Genomic DNA, 24,071 nt, shown 5'->3' with positions numbered 1-24,071 from the left:
TGAAACACAATACAGCATTGTAATAATGATAATAATACAGTAATAAGAAAGTACAGGTACTGAAGAGAGAGAATCTCTTTATATGTGTGTAGGTATGCGGTACTGTGAAAAACAAAAGAAATAGTTCCTATTTTTAGTTTAGAACATTTTTGAGGTAACATTAAGCCTAACATTAACTGATGGTGCTGGAGAGTCAGAGTTTGTGCCGCTGGAAGAGGGGGTGGTTACTACTGAAGTTGCTTTCTTGAGGTAGTCCTCAAGGGTTGTTTGTACGGCCATTTTATTTTTCTCATCATAAGTGAACTTGTAGCAATTGATGACCTGGTTGCAAGGCCTCAAATGCTACAGAAAAACTGAAGGGGAACTTCCATGTCCTACATGTACCCTGAGACACGCTGGCTTGGGTACGTTTGAGCCAACCCTGCGCCATTAATACTATATCTTTAGGGAACTAGGCTGCCGCTGATTATGTGTTTTCAAACTTGTAGCATAGTTTCCTAGAGATACTGCTTGACTGTCTCTAGGGAACTATGTAGCCACTGATGATACTTCCACAAATGTGTTGTGTAGTTCCCTAGAGATAGTAACACTTTTTGTTAGAGATAGTCATATGGGATTTGTGGCAGTTTGCGCGTTCATAACCTGGACATTTGTAACCTGGGACTACTTGTAACTGAAACATTGTAACAAAATGCAGTGAACTGACAGGTTTCTTAAAGTTTCATCATCCCTGGAGGGAGGAAAATGTGCCTGGTCTCAGTGCATAGTCATACCTGGTTAGGAGGACAGCCATTTTGATGAACTATTTCAGCATTCATGTTTATTAATTATAACCCACAAATTATTTTCGGCAATTCACACCCCAGTGTGAGATATCTGGTGCTTTTTTCCTGCCATTTTGTTATTATAGATTCATATATCCTCACTGTTTGGGTGCCATATTTAAACATGGCAAATGCAGGAAATCACATCTGCATCTTCTGTTCTATAAATAAATGAAAAAGGAGGCAATAATTCATAATGGCTTAATGGCACACACTATTTGTCAGTTGAGGTGGCTAGGCCTGTGTAACTCGTTTAAGGTTTCCCAAATGTTTTTCATGGCTGGGTGGAGATATGAATATGAATATGGAGATATGAAGTCTCCAGCATCAAGTCCTTTTAATGGGCCAGTTCATTTTGTGAAAGAGAACTCCCATTTCTCTGGCTATGATGCTATTAACCATCTGTACTCTCTGACTCTGAGGGCATGGTCTTTATGTCTAGTACACAGTCCTCCATTTGAAGTGCAGCCTGTTTCTATCTCCTCTGAGAGGAGTAAGGATCAGTAATAACTGCTAGAATGAGGGTAGGGCTACACTTACTCCTCACTTCCCAAAGCAGCTTCTGGAACATCCTGCCACCAGAAGGATCTGTCAGGTCATCATGAATCTGGGAGCTCCGTCCTTTCAGAAGAGCTGTTCAGAAGAAGAGAAGAACCCTGAATTACTTTAAGAGACCTTGTATTATGTATCTGATTTTTACTCCTAAATGTCTAAAGCACTGGTTGAATTGTGTGTGTGAACCATCGATAATGTTTACTGTGATTTGTACGATGTTATTGCACTATCCGTTGAGAATTTTGGATTGAAATACGGATAACATTTGAAATAAATGAATAGAAAAATAAAAAAGTGGACACTCGAGCCTGTCACCGTCGGACACAGGAGTCCTCCCTGTGAAATTCTGCGTGCAGCTGAGTTTTTTTTTTCTTTAAATAACACTTTTGTCCACAGTGGAAGCCACTTGCTTCATTATCAGTTCCCATAGTCCCGGAAGACGTCCCCTTCTCGCCAAAAACAGGCGCTTTGGGGCTAGGCTGAAACGTAACAACATTAAGAGCGCCGTCCTGCGCATTTGGAAACAGAAAAAGTCCTACAACTCCCAGCATGCCCCAGAAACTAATTGAAACGTCAGTTCTCTGATCTCCGACCTTCCCCTCCCTGTTTTAAACAACTCCCTCAGCATTTTGAGGGGAGGCAACTAGGAAGTTAGCACTGATTGGCTGCCTGGTTCGCGCACGAGGGAGACCAATAGGATTACTCCTGCGAGAAAAAATGGTTAACGGGGTGGGTGAAGCAAGACGGAATCGCCCGCAGTTTTAGACTTGTTCAATCAGAAGCGACATTCAGGGGACGGCCAATCAGAACTCGGAGGAGCTCTGAGGGCGCAAGCGGAGCGGAGGGGAGGAGACGCCCGCTCCTTCGGTCGGAGACTCGGCAGACGCTGGGGCACCGCGGCGCAAGGAGGACGGGGTTAGGAAGGGAGGGGCCCTGGCTGGGAGTCGCCTGTCCGCTCGTTCTTTCCCGGAGAGATTCGTCAGCGCAGCACGGGCTGAGGTGAGGGCTTTGCGCGCGCACAGCTTGCCGACCGCCCCCCGGTTCCCACTGCGCCCCCCGCCGCTCAGTTGGGAGGGTGGGAGCTGATGCTGAGGGGAAGAGGCGTGGGAAGAGGCTGCTGGGCTGTTCTCCCCGCGCCATCTGTTTGGGGGAATATAGTGAGACTGGGACCTCTCGAGTGAGAGAACAGAGTGTTGGCTATGGGGAGAGGGAGCATGGTAAGTGTGTGTGTGGGGAGTCCTGTTCGGGTTCTATTTTGGGCACTTTTCTAGAGAACGAAAAAAAATTATGCTGAAAGTAGGGCTGAATCCAGTAGAACTTGGCGAGGGAAAGCAAGAGAATTAATTAATGGGCTACATTTGTGTCCCGCCTTTTTTCCAAGGCTCTTGCAGATGCCGTGTTCCGTCATGAGTTTAGGCTGTCTATCCTGCTGTCTGCTTTCCTTCGTATGAACTGTTTCGTTCGCTCTGGTGGGAATAAAATCGAATAACTGGAGATGAAAAGCTGTTCATTTAATCTTCTCAGTAACTCTCAGGCAAATTCAAGCCAAGAATATATTGGCTCAAGGTCATTTCCCCATGAGCCTTGGGGAAGGCTAAAGATACGGATCCAGGTTTTTCTGTTCATTTGATGTCTGCAATTTTTTAACGAAGTTTTGCCATCCGATGTTTTGAAAGACTGGTAGAGGTGGCAACAGAGTTATTTCCTTCCTTTGCCCTCCAGTTGAGGGGATGAGTGTACTGTGCAGCTTGTGCCTATGAGGGATTAAGCTAGTGAAAAGGGGGGAAAAGGCTTGACGAGCAGTTAGAGGGTTATGGATAACTATTTAATCGCACATGTGTGTGATAAACTTCTTTCTACTTGGAATTTGTTCATATCAAGCAACCTATTTTCTGATGTCTCGATCACCCTGTAGTTGGCTCCAATTTCCAGTGACTGTTCTTGTATTGACTGTGCAGTTGGGGGAATATCTGTTCTTCCTTCCCCTTTTTGCAGGTTGCATCTTGTTTCTGGTTTAGTTGCAGATTTGATTTTGCTTAGCTCTGGAGATCTGGTAGGCAAAGCTACAGATGTAGAAATGAGAGTGAATTCTTGCTCTTTGGGGTAGATATTGACAGCCTTGAAAGCAGTTGTTAAGGGATCCTGTGTAACCATTACAGGTAACTCTCTGGGTTTCTTATTTATTCTTTGGGTTGAGACATTTCTTAATGATGAAATTGTCAACTATACAGGGGTGTTCCTGAGCATGTTTATCCCTGGAACTCTAGTTCTGTGCAACCTTGCATCTATCCAATATCCTTTTTTTAAAAAAAAAATATGAGTACATTAATTCTTTAAAAATGCCTTTGACCTTAAAGACTAATAACTCTGTGATATTAACAGGCTGATAATTCTGTTAAGGTGCAACAAGCCTGTGTTCTGAACATCTTATCTAGAGATATGGTACTTTATTTATTTATTTGATTTTTACCCCACCCATTAACCAAAATATCATGTCCTTCTCTCACAAATGTTTAGGGCAAACTTAACACGTTGCAAATGAAATTTTGATTGAGATCCCCTTTCTATCTTACTTATTATTGTGGAACTTAAATAGTTTTCACTATGGAGCTAAAAGCAGCTGGGCAAAGCAAAATTAATAGAAAATGGGGTACAGGGAAAGTATTACTCTCCCTTTTGCCCCTGCCCCACTTCCCTGATATTCAGATTGATATTTTTAAAAATTAAAAGAAACAAAAATGATCCTCTGGGAAAACATGGCTCTCCTGGATTGTCATGTCTGGCTTTAGGAGGCTGTGTCTGGTGACTTTTCTGAATGGAGGCATTTGAGAGAAGGCATTGAATGTTTGGAGTAACATCATGGGAAGAGAGAATTTCATGGAATAATCAGAGATGTAGCAAATAAGACTTAAGGGTGAAGAGGGTAGGCATCTCCAGAAATGATGTGGTAGGCAGGAATGGTTAAATGCTATCTTGGTTTTACTAAACTTACTGAGTTCTCTGTCATTTTTATTTATCACAACAATTAGGAATCTTTCTATAAATTTTCTAGTTAATCTAATCAGGTAGCTGAGAAAGGTAAAAATAAATTTCATTGAACTCTGCAGGCTTGGAAGAAGTTGACTTTAAGATTAAAGTCCAGAAATGATTAACTGGCCTTTATCCTGGGAAGCAATTAAGTGACTTGCCTGCTGAAAGAGAATACATGGCATTCCTAATAATCTACCTTTACTTTCTGTTCTGTCTTCACATAACTCTGCAGTGAGATCTCAATTTAGAATAAATAATTCCTTCGGAATTATAATGGGAATACAGTTATATGAGTAGGTAGTTCAGACATAATCTGACATTGGCATGTCTTGCCAAAAAGAATACAACCTTGTGATCTCACACAAGGTTCCACAAGGATGGAAGTTGAAAGGACATTCTCCCATGAGAGTCACTGTGAATTGAAGGTTGGGCTATAAATGTATAAATTGAATAGGTCTTTAAAAATGCACAGTGACACTGTTGGAATTTGTAGTGTTTGGTTGCATCTTTCCTCAGTAAATTGGTTGCTTTGGTTGTAATGAGTCAGATGCTAGTATAGCTTGCATTTCCTTTCCCTCCACCCTGTTAAAAGAGACTTGCTGTATGAGACAAGAACTTCATTTATTCATATACTCAGTTGCACCAGATTCAGCTTACCTGGTGGCCAACACCTTCTGATTGAAATCATAGTCTGGTGAAGATAATTCTAGTCCTAGATGTGTATAACATTTAGTTTTTCTGTAATTATCTCAATAAATTCTCTGTCTTTCATGAAGTACAGCAAAACAAGCCCAGGAGCTGAGTTAAATGTTCCTGCATATCTGATTTTCTTCCTTAACATACTTTACTTAAGAGTGCCATGCCATTCCTTTGGGAAATATATCTGTTTGAAACACTAAGTTTAATGTTGATCAAACTGTTCGTTTGTAAATTTATGTTCTTTTTGGGCTGTGGAATGATCACTTTACTTTTTAAAAATTCACCCCCCATCCCCAATTGGAAATAGGAAGGTCAAATCAAAATCTTAAATAGGTTTTTAACTCTGAGACCTGGTTGGAGAAGATAATCTCCACTGATACTTCTTGAAGACTCCAGCAAAATGTGCTTGACATATTTCCTTTAAAGTTTAACATAAAAAGACTACCATTATCCCAAACATTCTATATTTTGAATATAGAAATACATTGCTGAGGCTTGCCAAATTTAATCTTGCATATAGGGGGATGCTAATTAGAGGAATGATTTTTGCTTAGAGCTACACACATTTTAACAGGTTTTCAGAATTAGTGTTGCTCAGTAAACACATATTTGTTGGTTCTCTAGCCTTCTATCCTAGAATGGGGCCTAATGGAGTCTTAAGGCTCTTCTGTGCTCTCATAGTTCTTGTAAAAATGAAATCTAGTTTCTCAGCATTCTCAAAATTCCCTCATACTTTGACAAAAGCATGTGTGATGGAAACCTGGCTTAGGGCAGGAGTGCTCTTCGACTCAACTGTGTTTACCAGGTTTTGAACCTCTGCAGCAGTGGAGATCTGATTTGCATTTGTTTCCAGGTGGTTTTCCCTGTGGCTCAGAGCACATACTTGAGGGCAGTGAGGTATCTTTTGATGAGGGAAATATCTGGGTGAACAAGCGTTAGAGTCCTGTTTAGGCCATAACCTATGTTGGTAAGAAAACTGAAGTCAGTCTTGTTTTCTGTCTCAGCAGTGTCTAGTGGTTAATGCTCTGTTCTGCAGTTGGCGGATTCTTCTGAAGCCCACTGTGACACGTTTGCAAATAACTTTGCTGATAACAGCAAATGTATGCATTCCAAATTCAATTTCACATTGACAACCGGTTCTCGTAGGATTATTGACACAGCTGCTTGTCTTATTTTGAGGAAGGAATTTCAGTTCAGATGGAAGATGTGGATATGTTGCTGGATGGGTGGTAATGAGATGGTAGACACATGTCCATCTTGAGTTGTAAGACATGCCAGTGGCAGTCTGGCCAAGTGCATGATGGATGTCATAATTCTCTCATGGAAAGAGGGCCATGTTCTGTTTCCTGTAAAAGAGGCAGTGTTGAGAATTTTAATAAGTTTTCTTTGGTTTCCACCACCCTTGGTAATTGTAGGCCATATTTTAATCTACATTTGTTAAGAAAGTATTGATGGCATTATAATATCATACTTTGGGGATTAATCTGGTTTATCTAGATCATCTTCAAGGCCTGGTATAACCATGTAACAGTGTCAGTTGCCCTGCTGAATGAGTTATCCTTGGAACCTGACAAAAAGTATCTGTGTTTCTTTTGCTGGACTTTTTAGTGAAATTTAATATCTGTAGCTGTGGTATCATTCAGGCTTTGGGAGAGCCATTTCATGGTGGTACACTCATATTTGGTTAAGTGTACCCAAAAGTGATGCTGGTAGGACTGGGTCCCTTAGCTTTTGGGTCCCTAAGATTTCTATTTTGTCCCCTATGCTCTTTACCATCTACAGATCATTCAGAATTTTGAACTAGTACACACCTGTATGTTTGTTCCTTTTTAGTGCTTGTCAAGGTGGCTGTGGATATACTGAATACAGTGGACACGGTGAGGGTCTGAATATTGGCAAATAAACTGAGGTGCAATCCAGACAAGTGAGGTCTTTTTGGGAATTGGATAAGCCAGCCTATATTCTGTGTATAGGCATATTTAAGAGATGTATTAACACAGTGAATGCATTCATTCGTAGATTTTATACTGGGAGCCATTACAAAAAATAAAACCTGGCAACAGATCATGATATTGTGTCTTATTCAGGTTTGCATTAAAAACTGATGTTTAAAAAAATCATAGCTCTTGTGGGGAGTGTAGTAGACTTTCTTGACTCATTATTTTCCAAGCTATATTTTACAAAAACAATCCAGTTATAAAAGTAAATCTCACATTTGAAGTTTTAGGTCTTCACTTAGAACCAAGTTTACTTTGATCTTGGTCTGTGGATTGCAATGGATATGTCTAATAAAACTGCATAAGCTACTGTTGTTTTTGGTAATTTGATAAATTTGAATTATTTGCAAGTGGCTTGCAGAGAAATAAATATGCACAGGTGGCATAGATTCCTGAATGTAATTTTTAGAGGGGAAATATGTATGTCACATTAATTCTAGCAGGAAATGAATAGGGCTACAATCAGAATCCCAGAATCCCAGCTCCAACACTGGAAAACACTCTGAGGTTAGAGGTGGGACTCAGATGGCTTTCACTCTTCTGCAGCCAGTACAGTTCTTTTCATGCTAGCTGGGCTTCAGAGACCATAAGGTAGGCTTTGTATCTAGCAGGAGAAGGAAGTGTTCCAGATGGAGGGAAGGAATGAGGCACCACCATTCTCTGAAGGATCTCAGCAGTGCTTCAGCCCTTCCTCATTATGAGGAAGAGAAAAATATTTAGATGATCATAATGTCTAAATGATTTGGCAAGTGAGTGAAGTATAGAGGAAATGCTAGCCTTTGTTCTCCTTCTTCCTTCCATTGTTTGCCCATAATCCTCTGTGTTCAAGAGGATGGGGAAGCCATCTTGAATTTCACCGTAAGAAATGCACCGTAAGAAATGCAGTAGACCACTGCAAACAAATGCATAAAGTATTATTGAGAATTTCGTTTTTATATGGTTCAGAGGATGAGGCAGAAGAAGAAATGTAAGTAGTAAGATCAGAAGGAAATTAAATATAGAAAGTACTGACCATGGCTGCTTATCCTAGAATGCCTTTGACATAGGACATGATTCTTAGTTCTTTTAAGTTCTAATCTGATCTTTTCTGTATAGATATTGTAATTCATAAAGATAGTTTCACATTCAAAAATTTGTTTTGTTATAGTGTTAGGGAGGGGTATGGCTCCCAGAGGGTTTGGGGGCTTCTAGAGCTGACTCCCAACCATTCATGCCCTAGAGTGATCAAACATAGTATGTATTTTACTTGTATTAATAAAGCTTTAATAAGTACACCATGTTTTTAATCTCAAGTCCAATAAATATCCGACCTGAAATATCTGAAAGGAAAAATTGAAGTGCACATGCTGTGTTTTACATATTATGTTTTCATTTTAATTGGACTGTACTTCCCGTATGCTGTTAAAACCTAAGGAAAAAAGAAGAAAGACACTATAGCAACCCAAAGAACTGGGTATGATCTGGTAACAATTCATCTTTTTACAAAATACTTGATTTTATTATATTTATATCCCTCCATTTTTCCTGTCAAGCAACACAGTGTGGCTTACAGAATTCTCTTTTCCTCTCAATCTTATCGTCACAACATCCCTGTGAGGTAGGTTGGGCTGAGAGTCTGTGAATGACCCAGAGTCACCCAGGGTCAAGTGGGAACTAGAACCCAGATCTGAGTTTCAGTTCCATGCTCTCAACTATTATACCACACTGGCTCTCAACTCACTTCAACTAAAATTGTTGGAACACGTTCAGATTTTCTGCAATTTCCTACTTTTCACAGTATGACATAAATTTATTACAATCACAAGTCTCTCACATATTTTTCAGGATAATCACCCTTAAAAACTTGAACTGTCATGTATGCCTAATATTATATTTGCTCTTGGCATCCATTCATTGTTGTTAATGGACCTATGAAATAGAAAATGTTCAGTGTGGGAACATTTTCTGTTCTGGAAGATCTTCTGCCCTATATCACTGGCTATAAACTGTAGAGCGTATAACTAAATTTTGATAACACATTACTTAAATAAAGTGATAGAGATCTTAAATATGCTTCTCCAGCTGTGATATACAGTGTTTCATTGGGAGCCAAAAATATTCATCAAGACTTCTTAAGTTACTTGCCTTTTTTTAGTTATTTGTAGCTATCATTTGAATGGGCTAAACTTTTACCATTGATATAACAAGCACAATAATTCGATGAACAAAGTTATATGTAACACATTTTAGAAAGTTAGTCCCTGAAACATACGGAATGCAGAGGAAGATTAGATTACAGAATCTCTTCCTTTTTTTAGTGTAGGGAAATCATGTCCAAAAGAAAAAATACTGAGCATTTATTTTGTGGGAAGGCTCCGTTATCAATTAGCAATGGTAACCAAGCATTACACAAATTTAGTTTTAGAATATTTGAGCAATCTCAAACTATTTGAAGACTCAACATTTTATAGGCAGTCCCTGGGTTATGAACAAGTTCCTGAGAAAATGGAAATTTGTAAGTCAAATGTGTATCTAAGTCAGATCACAAATACTTGTTACTCCACATTTGTAGGGGTTAGGGGCACCTGATCCCCATGTAAGTGGAAAAGCTGTGAATATCTCTATCTCCCTGTGTCCAAACTCACCAGCACCTCTTGCAGCAAGGAAATGCCACAGAGATTTCCCTCTCCAGATGAGTGGGGCAGGAAGGCATGGTTTGGAGGTTCCCTCTCTCCCTTTTTGCTTTCATTCTTCCTATGGTGATGATTTTCTACAGTAATTTTTTTAGAATTAATAAGCTTTATGGTAGTTTGTAAGTATGGGTTGTTTGTAACTTGGATGTTTTTAAATTGGGGACTCTTTTGTAAACCCTTTCTCTTTTGTAAATAATACATACCTTAATTTTTGTTCATTCTGAAAGGTGGTCTCTTTCATACTATGAATCTTCTTCCATAGGAACCTGCATATTGAGACTATTTTAGGTATTGGGGGTTATTTTTCTGGGAGAGGTTAAAGGTTATAACTGAAGCAGCATTCGCAGCAGTGAAGTCTAACTGGCAACTTTATTGCAAATGACAATGAGTTCCATAGACCGAAGCCTCATTTTAAAAAAATAATTAGGGGTAGGTGGCATAACCCACATTTTCTGTTAGGTGTGGTGGCAATGGCAGGATAACATAGTATTTCGTTTCCATATGGGTTTTACAGCTGCAATGACTGATCAGAACAAGCACAGAAACATAGGTCTCTGTAGACTCAAACTGCACATTCATATATTATGGTAACTCAGATGGCATGTTGAAAACCTGGGCATGAGTTGAAGCATTCCTAATTGTCTGTCAGTAAAATATATATTAGATAAAAATTTGAATGAGAAATGGAAGAAATAGATATGCTGGGGACCCTACAGAAAAGATTAAAAATTATTTTTCTCAGTGTCTTCACCATTTCCAGAAATTTTACAGTTCTCCTCTTTCTACAAGAGTTCTTCATGTAACATCATCTTTAGAAATCATTCCAGGAGAGTGAAGTTCAGGTATGAACATAGAAACTTTATAATATTTTATTCATCATTCAAAAAAATCATAATCCAAAATGGTTGGAAGAAAACCCCAAAAGGCACTTTCAGAAATAACCTGACATATGTTTGTAAAACCAGCTAGCCTTAGTTCTTACGGCATTTGCAAAGCAAGCTCTTGAGACTCTCAGTAATCTTACATTAAAATGTTTTATATTACTGATTGTGTGGTTGTATAATGAATGAATGAGATAGCTTTCTGACTTAAAGGGAGATCCCTAGTTCTGAGGAGTTATCATGAGAGGGGGAAGAAACCCTTTCTTGTCATACAGAAGCATATATAACTTGCCACATATACCTATTACTTAATGTGTAAAGTGTTATGCTTGGCTTAAGATGTTTCACAAATGTCAGCTATTACTGAGGTTTAAATTCTTCAAACTAAATAAGCTACTGATTCTAAAGTGAACTTCAATTTTTATATTCTTCATATGGTTAGAGGGAAAGGCATGAATTACAATCAAACACATGCCAATGCACCACTCAGTGGATTAATTATTTGCAAATGCATAGCTAGTAAGTCCAACTGTATTATGAAATGTGTGCTGAACATGTGGTTAAACTGAATTTCTAAAAACTGAGAAGATAACAATGAAGATGCTTTGAAACCACATTAGGCACAATTAGAAAAATACATAATTAAGTCTTCCTGTGATACTTTTGCAGCCAAAATATTTTTCACTTATATGGAAGACTCTGTAAAGAAAACCACAGCACTGAGATTATAAGAGCTGGATAGGACTGTCATGGATTGGACATTTTGGAGACCTTTCACACACAGCTTTTCACTCATTGTTATAAGTTGGAGATTACTTGATAGCACATAATAACATAGGACATCAAGTTTGTCTAAAGGCCTGCTCAGATATCATTTGGGAGTGATTTCAAGAATTAAGTACTATTATTCTCCCCTTTTCTTACTGAGGGGACTGGGGAGAAGATCTGTTCCAAACCATATTAGAATATGTTATTTTTTTCAGAAAGGATGGGGATGGTGGAGTGTGATTGTTGTAGTGAAACTATATCAATATATTTTGTGTACAGTTCGGATTAGATGTCACGCTTGAGACTTGTAGTTAAGATTTCTTATTAATTGATGGTGTCTTAGTGGGCCTTCAGTATAAGCATATATTGGAACTATGAAGGCATACAAAATGAGATACTGTGGGACTTTTGCATAATATATAAAACACTCTTTAAGATTGGGAATACTTTTTCTATTATGTCTATTACGGTAAAATTGTTTTGGGTATTAAGTTGATACTAGAAACAGGAGGCAAGTTGTCCATGTTGGTGTCATGAGCAAGGTGTTCCCTCCGCAGCAAGAAAGACTCTCCAGCACTTCCTGTAAGCGTCTTCTTCATCGTGGCCTCTGTGCATCACACATATGGGTTCTGTGCCTGCACAATGCCTTTGGCCGGAAGATTAACAGCTAATGAAGGAGCGGAGTGTCTGCCATTTTCCATTCTTTGCGACCGCTGTTGTGCCTTGTGCCACTTTGCTTTCACTTAGATCATTCCTCGTGCTCTCTTGTTCGAATCTTTTTCTCTTGTTCCTTCCAAGTTACTATTCCTTTCTTACCTTAACGTATTACTCCAGTTATTTTCTTCGTTTTTCTCTCATTTTTTGCTTGTTTCTCATTCCTCTTAAAAAAAACAAAACAAAAATATTATCTATTCCCGCTTTACTATCTTCTTTTCTTCTTTTTCCACAATGGCTCAACGAGTGGCATTCTGCAAGTGCGGAGAGTGTGGCTCTAAAATGCCTGCTGCGGACTCGCACGACCTGTGCCTCCTCTGTTTAGGGGAGGGCCACAGGACAGACAAGTGTGTCCATTGCCTGGCCTTCTCGAAACAGGCCAGGAAGAACAGGGAGAACCGTTTATGGAAACTCCGGTGGGACCAGGCCCTCCTACAATCTGACCGGCTGGTGGCTAAGCCTGCTACAACCTCGGCCCCACCAGACCACCGTCCGGCCTCTACTGAACCGCCGCAACGTCTGACCCCTTCCTCTACTGCTCCACCCTTACGCCCTCCGGGCGAAGGTGCTTCTGCCATCGGGGAGCGGCCTGTTTCTCTGCCCAAGAAACAGCAGGAAAAGAGGAAGCACAGTGCTCCTGAGAGTGCTCCTGCACAAAAGGGCCAAGAAAGATAAAGCCGAGAAATTGGCAAAGAAACCGAAGAGGCCTGAGCATTCGAAACATAGACGCTCAGGTTCGGCGGCCTCTTCGGTTCCGACTGCGGCCCTGGTACCGACACTGTCGGGTCCGACTATTCAAGCGGCGATGAGAGTCACCCCTCCAGCCTCCCCGCGTCGTATGGGATCGGAGCTATACCAGGGTCCACCTCACGGTTTGATCTCTGATGGCAAGATCCAAGACTCTCCGCCGAGGGCTCGATCCCCAACTCCTATGCCACCTGTTGGACTCGACCCAGTACCGGATTGTCCCCACCGAGAGATCGGAGGAGCCGCTCTTTGGAACCCCACTCTGATGACTGGTACCATTCCCGACACTCGTCTGCACCGAGATGGTCCGACTATCCATCGGATACTACCCGGCTGCTAGAGCTCGATCCCCCCCAACTGAACATCGGGATTGACCCCAGTCTATGGCTTCGAGGGGCGCCGGGTGTGCACCATCTCGGGAAAGTGAAAGATCCCAGTCACCAGGGTGTTCCTTCTCCAGCGTCCCGCCTCCATATTGGGTGGACTCGGATGAGTCCGAGGTTTATTCAACTTCACCTGATGTTGCGGTCACTTTACAAGATCCAGCATCACCGGAAGAGCCGCACATCACGTTTGCCGAACTGATGTCCAGGCTGGTGAAGTTGTTGGAGATTGAAGCGAGCCAACAACCGGGGCCTAGCACTGACCATTTCTACGATGTCGTGCGGGGAGAACAATCGACCTCCATTGCTTTGCCACTTATTACGACCCTCTGACAAGCGATGACCCAACCGTGGGACCTCCCAACGCAGTATCAACTGACCTCTAGAAAATATGAGGCGATGTATCGAGTCCGTGAAGGGGACATTCCGTTCCTCCTCCGCCACCCCAAGCCAAATTCGATAGTGGTGGTCGTCTCAGGGTCGGGAGGCACGGGGTCATACAGTGCCCCGGGACAAAGAGGAAAGAAAGATCGACTCCCTTGCGTGCTGGGTCTATGCGGCTTCAGGTCTGGGCCTAAGAATCTCTAACTATGAGGCGACCCTGGCACGTTATCAATATAGTGCAGCGCCTGGACAACATCATCGCCACCCCCCGTGATAATCAAGGTGACTTAGCGAGGGTGTTCATAAAGGAGGCAATGCAGGTTGCTGTGCAACAAGTATCCACTGCCAGACACCACGTGAATATGGACTCAAGGGCTCTTGTCGGCGCCATCTCTCTCTGGAGACATGCATGGTTGCGTAACTGCAACTTTCCCGAGGAGATGAAAAGGAGGATTGAGGAGATGCCCTTTGATGGATCCGGCCTCTTCAGCACTAGAACCGATCACAAGTTGAAGAAGATCCACCAGTTGAGGATGACTGCCCGGTGCATGGAACTACAACCATCCCCTGGACGTAAGTGGTCGTGGACTCGGCCTCAGTATAGGCAGCAATATCCACCCTGCCAACAGCCACCGCATCGCCAGCAGCGCCGCAAGCAACCACCTCAGCATTTCCAGCAAGGCCGCCACCTCGTCGACGGAGATAAACGCCAGCGCTGATGGGACAAGTGAAGCTTTCCCCCTCTTCCTACCCCACCCTCCCCCCTCTCATTTGGGGACTGGCTGAAAAGCCGACTCCCCATTTGGGAGTCGATTACATCTGATGGGTGGGTGTTATCCATCACCCAGCACGGATACAGAATTGAATTTGAGGTTGTTCCATCATTGAGTCCTATCTGGTTTACGCCATGCTCTTCGGTATTGTAGGATGAAATTTACCAACTCCTGTCTAAAGGAGCTGTTCGTCGCTTATCTTCATCGGAAGGACTCCATGGAGTCTATTCTAGAAATTTTACGGTCCCGAAACGAGATGGAGGGCTTTGGCCGATATTGAACTTGAGAGCTCTCATAACACCAAAGAAGTTTCAGATGACCACACTTCACAATATCCTCCCGTTGCTGGGGAGAGGGGATTGGTTCGCCTGGCTGGACTTGAAGGATGCCTATTTTCATATTTCGATACATCCACGACATAGGCGCTTCCTCCGTTTTGCGGTAGCCTCTGAAATCTATGAATTCAAGGTGCTGCCATTTGGACTGGCCACTGCACTGAGGGTCTTCACGAAGTGTATGGCTCCTGTCTGTGCATACCTTCGACTATGTGGAATTCAGATATACTCATACCTCGCTGATTGGCTGTTGGTTTCCTGGACTAGAGAAGGACTTAGCTCCGCTGTAAATATGACCTGTGACTTATTGCAAGACCTTGGACTCTGCATTAATCGTCAGAAATCTTCTCTTCTCCCTACACGGACGATCAACTTTATTGGAGCCCGACAAGAAGGAATTGTTCCTGCCCGATCTGTTCAAAACTGTTGGGACATATGGCAGCGTCTATTGCCGTAGTCGCACATGCTAAACTCCAACTGCGCCCCGTCCAATTGTCCTTCAATGGGAGGTTCCGACCACAAAGGGATCCGCCTATGAAGCGGATTCGACTCCCGTCCTCCGTTCTTCAGTCTCTACTATGGTGGACAGAGTCAAGCAACCTAAACATCGGAGTCCCGTTTCGGGCTCGGTATCTGACAGTGAGCCTCCGTAGTGACGCATCCCTTCTGGGATGGGAAGCCCTGTGCTCCGGTCTACGCACCCAGGGGGTTTGGAACTTTTAGGACTCCAGGAACCATATCAACTTCCTGGAACTTCTCGCCGTGTTCACAGCACTACAGTCATTTGAGGATGTGCTTCACCATCAGGTTGTCCAGGTAACCTCGGACAACATAGCCACAGTTTTTTACTTAAACAAACAAGGGGGGACAAGGTCCCCGAAATTAGCCCGTTTGTTGATGCAAATCTGGGAGTGGTGCATACCGAGAGGCATCACTCTTATTGCAGTACATCTCGCGGACAATGTGGAAGCAGATCTCTTGAGTAGACACATGTCACGGTCACACGAATGGGAACTGGACTGCCAGATTTGCGACAGGCTATTCCAGCGATGGGGCCTCCCAGATATAGACCTGTTTGCCACCCGACAAAACAGGGTGTGCGAGAATGTTTGTTCGAGAGCGGGAATCGGGCAGGGGTCGTCCGGGGATGCCTTCATGATTCCCTGGAGCGATCTGACCTTTTACGCTTTTCCCCCCTATTCCCCTCATCATGAGAGTACTAGCAAAGGTGATTCACGACAGGGCCACAGGGCTACTGATAACTCCTTGGTGGCCACGCCAGCCATGGTTCTCGACACTTCTTCGTATTTCTCGGGAGGAATACTTTCAGCTTCCTCCCATCCCTTATAACTCAGCGGGAGGGTTCAATCCGACACCTGGACCTACCGTCGCTGAAACTGACCACCTGGCAAATTTTATAACATTGAATGCCAGCACGGTACTGATCCCATCTGCAGTCCTTACTCATTCCGTTCCTACCACCGACACACAGGTCCATGTTGTAAATTTGCCTACCGCCTCTGCCTTGTCAGATCCAGTGAATATGCTGTCGGATTCGCAAGCTTTGCATCGACTCTGCATTAAGACCATCCACTCGAAAATCGTATGCGGCACAGTGGCGTAGATTCTCTAGTTTTGCCGAATTCATTCGTTTTCAGCGCCCTCCGCATCTATAGATCAGATCCTCCAGTTTCTGTACGAGCTTCACCGTTCTGGTCTTAAACCTTCCTCCATAAAAGTGTATACGGCGGTAATCTCCTATTACCACGGGACTGTGCAGGGGTTTTCCATTTTCTCTCAGCCACTGATAAGAGATTCCTCAAAGGATTTTGCAATCTCCATCCAACCATTGGGCCGTTTATGCCCACTTGGAGTCTCTCAGTGGTACTACAGGCACTAACACGGCCTCCTTTTGAGCCCCTGGCAACAATTGATCTACGTTTTGTCTCTTGGAAAATTGCCTTCCTTAGAGCAGTTACTTCAGCCCGTAGATCTAGTGAACTCTGTGCCCTCGGAGTAGATCCTCCATTTTTGAATTTTCACAAGGAGAAGGTAGTGTTAAGAATGGATCTGTCTTTTCTCCCAAAGGTGGCTACCTCTTTCCACATGGATCAGGAAATTATCTTGCCTGCATTTTTTCCGGCTCCTTCGAATCCAGTCGAGAGGTCTCTGTATACGCTAGATGTTCGTCGTTGCCTAGCTTTTTAGAGGTCAAGGATTGAGTCTTTTTGTCACTCTAATAGACTTTTCATTAAATATTCAGAACAAAACCGAGGCTTCCCAGTTACTCCGCAGAGACTATCTAAATGGATAGTTAACACTATTACTCTGTCTTATCAGTTAGCCAAGATAGACTTACCGACAACTCCAAGGGGCCACTCCACTAGGGCTGTAGCTGCTTCTTCAGCCTTCGCGTCAGGAGTCTCGATTGAGGATGTCTGCAGAGCTGCCACCTGGGCTACTCCATGTACTTTTGCAAGACATTATAGATTGGATGTTCGTGCTAGACAGGACTGTTCTTTTGGCAGAGCCGTTCTTTCATCTGTTCTTCGTTGATGACACCTCCCTCCGCCATTTCAGGTAAGCTTGTTATTCTACCCATGTGTGATGCACAGAGGCCACGACGAAGAAGAGCAGGTTGCTTACCTGTAACTGATGTTCTTCGAGTGGCCATCTGTGCAGTCACACAGCCCACCCACCGGCCCTGCTTGGTGTCATGGGTGGTCCGACTTTTTTTTTCGGTACCGAGCTAATTTCTCTGCTTCTACCACTGAGAGGTTTTGTTTTATTTCATACCGACAAAAAAAAAATTCCCTGTTACTTTAGTTCTTTTTACAACTTTTTGTTAGGGAGCGAACGTCCGGTCTGTCAAAGACTGGAAAATGGCGAACACTCGGCTCCTTATATACTACTATGGGGGAGGGGGAGCGGAGTTTCCTGCCAATTCGTTAGCTGTTAATCTTTCGGCCAAAGGCACTGCGCAGGTGCAGAACCCATATGTGTGATTGCACAGATGGCCACTCGAAGAACATCAGTTACAGGTAAGCAAACTGCTCTTACTCTACGAAGAAGTCTCTAAGAAAACATAAGTCTCTGAGCATACACAAAGCAAGAAGTTGAACCCTTTCTGCCCCCTTGACCCAAAATTTTGCTTATGAAGCCTTCAGGGTCTGTCTCTGGAGGGAGGGGTGTTGGGGAACCGGGCACACTTGTGTTCTGCACTCTGAGCCCCTAGTTGGGCCAGCCTGTGGCTGTAGCGACAGGCCCTTGGGTCTAAATCCTCAGGAGGTGGGCACTCTCCATCAAAGAGACTACCCAATTCCAAGTCACCTCCCTCTGGATGTTTATGTCCATGTTTTCCTTCATTCCCACAGGCAGGAGACTAGGCCCCATAGATGTCCTTGAACTACTTTTTTTCAGAGCTGGCTCAGACTAGTACTGAGAGACTGGATCTGTAGGTTCAGGCCTGTCTGTTGCAACAACAATTCTGTTGTCAGTGTTTGGGCTCTGAAACATCTGGTTCAGCCAACTCCCCATCATCCTCGGACTCTGAGCTATCAGTCACACCAAAACTGTCAGCTTCTGATGCACGCCTGGGAACCTCATCAGAGCATGTGCACATGACAGGTGGTAGTTGTGAAACAGTCTATTCCTTGCAGTTTGTTCAGATTACATATTACAAAAACATAGGTTGAATTTTTTTTTTTAGGTTGAAATTTTTTATTTAAATAAAAACATACTACAAAGGTACAAAAAGGCCCAAAAATTGCAACATTACAAAAATAGAAAGTACCCCATCCGTTATTTACATCCGTTCAAAATGCCAAATGTACACAGATCTACAAGATTCCCAGGCTTTACGCATCAAATGTACAAAAAGAACTTTGTATAGACTTTTCCTGATAGCTTCATGCCATGTGTCTGAGCAACATGTATGAGTGAAAAACATAGGGCTTCCTTACTTAGACAAACATTTAATCTAGAGCAGGGGTGTCCAACCTTTTGGCTTTTCTGGGCCACATTGGAAGAAGAAGAATTGTCTTGGGCTGCACATTAAATACACAAGCACTAACAACCGATGAGCAAAAAAAAGGTCTGTGCATAATATTCGTGAGATCCACCACAGATAAGCAAAGGCAGTCCTCACATAATAATCCTAATTTTGTGATGCCCCATTTGGACAGTCTTTTAAAATCATCGAGCAGGTCCCAAGTTTGCAATCTCTAATAAAGAAAATGAACATATCTAAGTAATAAAACTTAGTTGTTTTTTATATTTTTATTATAAAAGTAAAAGAAAAGAGGGCAACATAAAACTAGTGGGATATTTGACATTGTATCTGAGAAACTAATGCATCAATATCTGATTTGAGGAAGTAGTTGCAATTCTCAGTGAGTTCTCAAGGTGCTGATCAGATATTTTGGTTCTAATTTTACTCTTAGTGTGCTTCATTCTAGAAAATAGTTGCTCACAAATGGAAGCTACACACTGCCTAAAACTGAAGCCACTCATGCATACAAATAGCAAGAGCATACAAACATTTATTTTATATGCCATTGCAACATGACGTCATCTGCAAAGTATACGCTCAAGAACCACACAATTGAGTTACTAAAAAAAAAATCTCATAATTGTTGCAAGTTTACGATTCTGGGTTGGGCTGCACTCATGGCCATCCTGCTCTGCATGCTGCCTGTGGGCTGTGGGTTGGACACCCCTAATCTAGAGGCAATAGCATGATTTCATGTACATGGTCTATAATCAGTGAAACTTACCTATTACCTGTGGGATTGCAAATTCAGAGAAGTTTGAGAAAGTAAACCATGTTGTCAGCAAATTGGCCTTAAATTGTGGAGACAGGAAGGGTGGGACAGGAATAAAATTACCCCATCCCAGGATTTTTATAAAGTGTTAGGAATCTGGTTATTCACTGTAAATGTTTTGTATTTTAATAATTTGGAGATTTTCTTAATGTATTTCAGTGTATGCAGAATCAAGAATGCCGTTTATGGTTTGTGTTGGCAGCATTCAGGGTTCAAGTACTATCAGTTGGTAACCCTGTGCTGCTGTCCTTCACAAGTATAGGTGGGTGGGGGAACACCTTGAACTAGTCAGATGATTGATTGATTTATATCCTGCCTTTTTCCTACAAAGGGCTCAAGGCAGCTTACATCTCCTCCTCCATCTTATCCCCACAACAACAACCCTGTGAGGCAGGTTGGGCTGAGAGTCTGTGACTTGCCCAAAGTCACCCAGTTGGCTCCATGGCTGAACAGGGACTAGAACCCAGATTGTCTGAGTCCCAGTCCCATGCTCTTAACCACTACACCACACTGGCTCTCACTGGAATCCTGGATATAATGTTAACTGTTGATGCTCTTTTTTGGATTGTAGATGGATGATTAACCATGACAACAACACTGGATTGCACATAGTAATTAAACCATGGTGACTGCTCCCTCTGGTTTTGCTATTCACAATGGTTGGCTACTGGCATGTGCTGCAGCAATTGTGGAAACTGACCAGTGTCTTGCTGGCAAGAGAACAAACCATGTTTTGTCTGTCAGTCCCTGTTCACTTTCCTTCTAGTTGTGGTGTAGTATTGGCATGTAGAGCAAGTTGTACTTTACCGTTCTTGCCTGCTGTTTATGCAGACTAGCAAAATAAATCCCACAGTTCTGGCTTTATATGAGAACAACCCATGGTTTAACCAGTCTAGATTTTACAACCCCAAAACAAACCATGGGTTCTCTTTCTAGGTTGCTTATGGTTAACCCCTTAAAAAAGATAAGAAAACTATCCAAAGGGAGCAATTAAAATATGTTAAAAACAAACCTTAAAATTAAAGGATTATAAGATTAAAGATGTTATAAGATTAAAAGAATAAGGCTTTTCACTTCTCCTGAGGAGCAGCCATTCCAGATCCAAAAGGTTCTGGACAAACTATGGAAGTGGGCAGGAGACAACAGGATGGTGTTCAATGTGGATAAGTGCAAGGTCTTGCACTTGGGGCATAGGAATGGGTGTCGTAAGTACAGGTTAGGGGACAAGTGGCTGGAGAGCAGCACTTGTGAAAGGGATCTCGGGGTGCAGGTTGACCGCAGGCTAAACATGAGTCAGCAGTGTGATGCGGTGGTCAAGAGGGCGAACACCACCCTTGGTTGCATAGCCAGAAGTGTGGCTTCTAGATTGAGAGAGGTATTACTATCACTCTATACGACTCTGGTGCGCCCACAACTGGAGTATTGTGTTCAGTTTTGGGCCCCTCATTACAGAAAGGATATAGCCAGGTTGGAGTCAGTGCAGCATAGGGCCACAGGGTTGGTGGCCGGTTTGCAGGAGATGGGGTATGAGGCGAGAGTGAGGGAACTGGCTCTTTTCAGCCTGGAGAAGAGGAGACTCAGAGAGGATCTGTTGGCGACATACAGATATGTGAGGGGATGTCACACGGAGGTGGGCAGAGACCTATTCTCCCCTGTAGGGGAGAGCAGGACGCGCTCCAATGGAGCAAAGCTTAGGGAACTGATTTAGATGCCAGGAAATACTTCCTGACAGTTAGGACCCTGAGGGTATGGAATGGGCTTCCACGAGAGGTGGTTGAGGCCCCATCGGTGAGGGTGTTCAAAGATAGGCTGGACATGCCCATGGTGGGCATGTCGTGAGCAGAGCTGGCTGGAGCCAGGGGTCAGAGTAGATGGCTTGGAAGGTTCCTTCTGACTCACTCTGTTTCTATGTTTTTATGAAGATTCAAAAAGATCTACAAAAATGGACCAAATTAAAAGTATCATGGTTGGGAAAAATTTTCATTATAAAATGAATGGACTACCCAAATTGAATTTTCTGTTTCAGATGATAACTATTTATACATTGGGAAAAACTCCTCAAGAGTGACAAAGAGTGACAAAGATGTTTTTATTTGGAATGACAAAAAGCTAAGGATTGGATTCTAAATCCTTCAAGGGAATATTCTTGCAGTACCTAATTTAAAGCTATAATATTACATAGCAGGCCTTGTTTGGATTCCAGATTGGATTATAAATGTTAATGGTAGGCTAATGAAGTTAGAAATAGCAGATCTTGAAGAAGGAATTCACAATCACTTATGGGCCAAGGAATCGGTTAAAAAGGTATTGACCTCAAATAATAATAATCTGTTAAGAGAAGGCCTAATAATAATTTGGTATTCTACAAGAAATAGAATTAGTCCTCCGATTTCTCTGAGGTTCCCAGTTGAAGCATATGAAAAATATTTAAGGAAAAATAATGACTTTATAACCTGTTGGGATAGGATTGACCAACAAGGAGTTTCAAGACTGAAAGGAGAAATACAATCAGGGAAAGGTAACATAAGAGAACTGATGGATTTTGAAAAGCTGATTACCCAACAAGATGATCATATATTAGGAAGGCTTTATAAGCAGTTACTTCAACATGACACAGAAAATCAGCAAAATAAGAAATGTATGACAGTTTGGAGGCAGAATCTCAAAAAAGAAAATTGGTATCATTTTTTTTTTACCCTGAAAAATATAGAAAAATAGATAAGAACTACAATGGAAAATGTTAGAAATATAATAAAATAGATGGGACTTTCTATCATATCTGGTGGACTTGTGAAATAAAAGACTTTGGAAGTTGATACACGTGAAAATACAAAAAGCTAAGTTTCCTATAAGTCATAAGTATATCCTTTTGAGCTTAATGTCAGATACGTTTTCAAAGAACATGTCAGAGTTATTTAAATACATGGCAACTGCAGCAAGAATTATAATTACTTCTAAATGGAAAATATCAGAATGCCTGTCATTTGAAAAATAAGTTTGTGGAGTATGCAATGATGGCAAAATTAACTAACTATGTAAACAGAAGACAGAAATTTTTAGTGTCTTGGGAAATTTGCACATTATGAATGTATTGGTTATGCTTGTTTAAAATCCCTTGGCAAGTCTATTTCACTTTTTTCTTATACCTTCCTTCTTTCTGGATCTTTTCTATTTGAATAAAACAATTTAAACAATGAAAAAATGGAATCTATTCAAATTTCATGTAAAGGATATAATTTTTTCACATTTTTATTTGTTTTTCAGTATGTTTGAATGAAGTTCACAATTCATGGAAAAAAAATAAGGCAACCCATAATTTAACTGCTTAGCATTATATGTAAGCCAAACATATGATTGAAAGCAAAACATGGTGATGGTTGAGCCTTGTACTTGACATCTCCCATGTGTGAAATAGAGCAAAAGGACTGAGAGATAACAATGGGGATTCTTGTAAAAATAATTATGATAGAACTCTCCATGTAACAGTTTAAAAATCTCTGAACGGTCAAATCTCTTTGCACCTAGAAATCTTGAGGATTTATCATTCCTTCTAAGCAATCATGTGTGGTGTATGCTGGCAGAATGGAGACTCATAATGAGGGGAACCTGGAGAAGAGTTCTACTCTGCAGAAGGGCAGAGTAAAATTTAATCTAAACCTATGGGAGCATCCTTCCCCAAAATACAGCCCAATGAGGACAGGGTATGCTCAGCAGCTATGCAATGTTGCTCTAAGTTGAAAAATCCAGGAGGAGGGACTAGAATGGTATATCCTAGATCAGGGGTCCTCAAACTTTTTCAGCAGGGGGCCAGTTGAAAGGTGCTGGTGCTGGCCGCGGGCTGGAAAAGTGGAGCTGGTGGTGCGCGTGGGCCAGTGAGGGGGTGGGGGCGGTGCATGCGGGGCGTGCACGCTGAGGCAGAGGCGAGGCACGAGGGGAGGGGAGGCGTGGGCGGACGCACGTGCGTGGCAAGGTGAGGTGGGGTGGGCACCCGCCGCAAGGCGGGTGCATGAGGCAGCGACTTGCTTGCTTGGAGGTTGTTTTCTCCGGGCGAGCAAACTGCTGCCTCCCTGCACGTGGGGCGAGGTAGGCGGTGGTGGGCAGTTGTGTGCACGGCGGGTCCAGATGGGCATGGTGGGTCAGATAAATGGGCATAGCAGGCCGGATCCAGACCCCGGGCCGTAGTTTGAGGACCCATGTCCTAGATCAGGGGTTTCAAACTCGCGGCCCGCAGGCCAATTGCCGGGATGGGCAGGGCATGGAGGAGGGGCCCTGCGGCCTTCAAAGCCCTGGCGGCGCCCGGGCCGGCCGTGGGATGAGCGGCCCACCACCGCCTCCCTGCACGTGGGGCGAGGTAGGCGGTGGTGGGCAGTTGTGTGCACGGCGGGTCCAGATGGGCATGGTGGGTCAGATAAATGGGCATAGCAGGCCGGATCCAGACCCCGGGCCGTAGTTTGAGGACCCATGTCCTAGATCAGGGGTTTCAAAC

General features: G+C 42.8%; 1 protein-coding gene across 4 annotated transcripts in view; it reads left to right on the top strand.

Annotated features, from left to right (window-relative positions):
• The first annotated feature begins 2,125 nt into the window (after positions 1 to 2,125).
• Positions 2,126 to 24,071, top strand: part of PACSIN2 (protein kinase C and casein kinase substrate in neurons 2) — a 121,204-nt gene continuing 99,258 nt past the window's right edge. For 3 of the 4 annotated variants that reach the window (XM_044450902.1, XM_044450901.1, XM_044450899.1), the window contains exon 1: positions 2,126 to 2,378. The gene's annotated coding sequence lies outside the window, so the exon portion shown is untranslated. Of the gene's footprint in view, positions 2,379 to 2,445; positions 2,597 to 24,071 lie in introns of those variants that run through there. The other variant, XM_044450900.1, reaches the window with a different exon arrangement.

The sequence above is a fragment of the Varanus komodoensis genome, unplaced genomic scaffold (assembly GCF_004798865.1).
Source record: "Varanus komodoensis strain SLA01 unplaced genomic scaffold, ASM479886v1 scaffold69, whole genome shotgun sequence".
Taxonomy (NCBI): Eukaryota; Metazoa; Chordata; class Lepidosauria; order Squamata; family Varanidae; genus Varanus; species Varanus komodoensis.
Note: the sequence above shows the minus strand (reverse complement) of the source record. Positions and strands in the feature narration are given on the sequence as shown.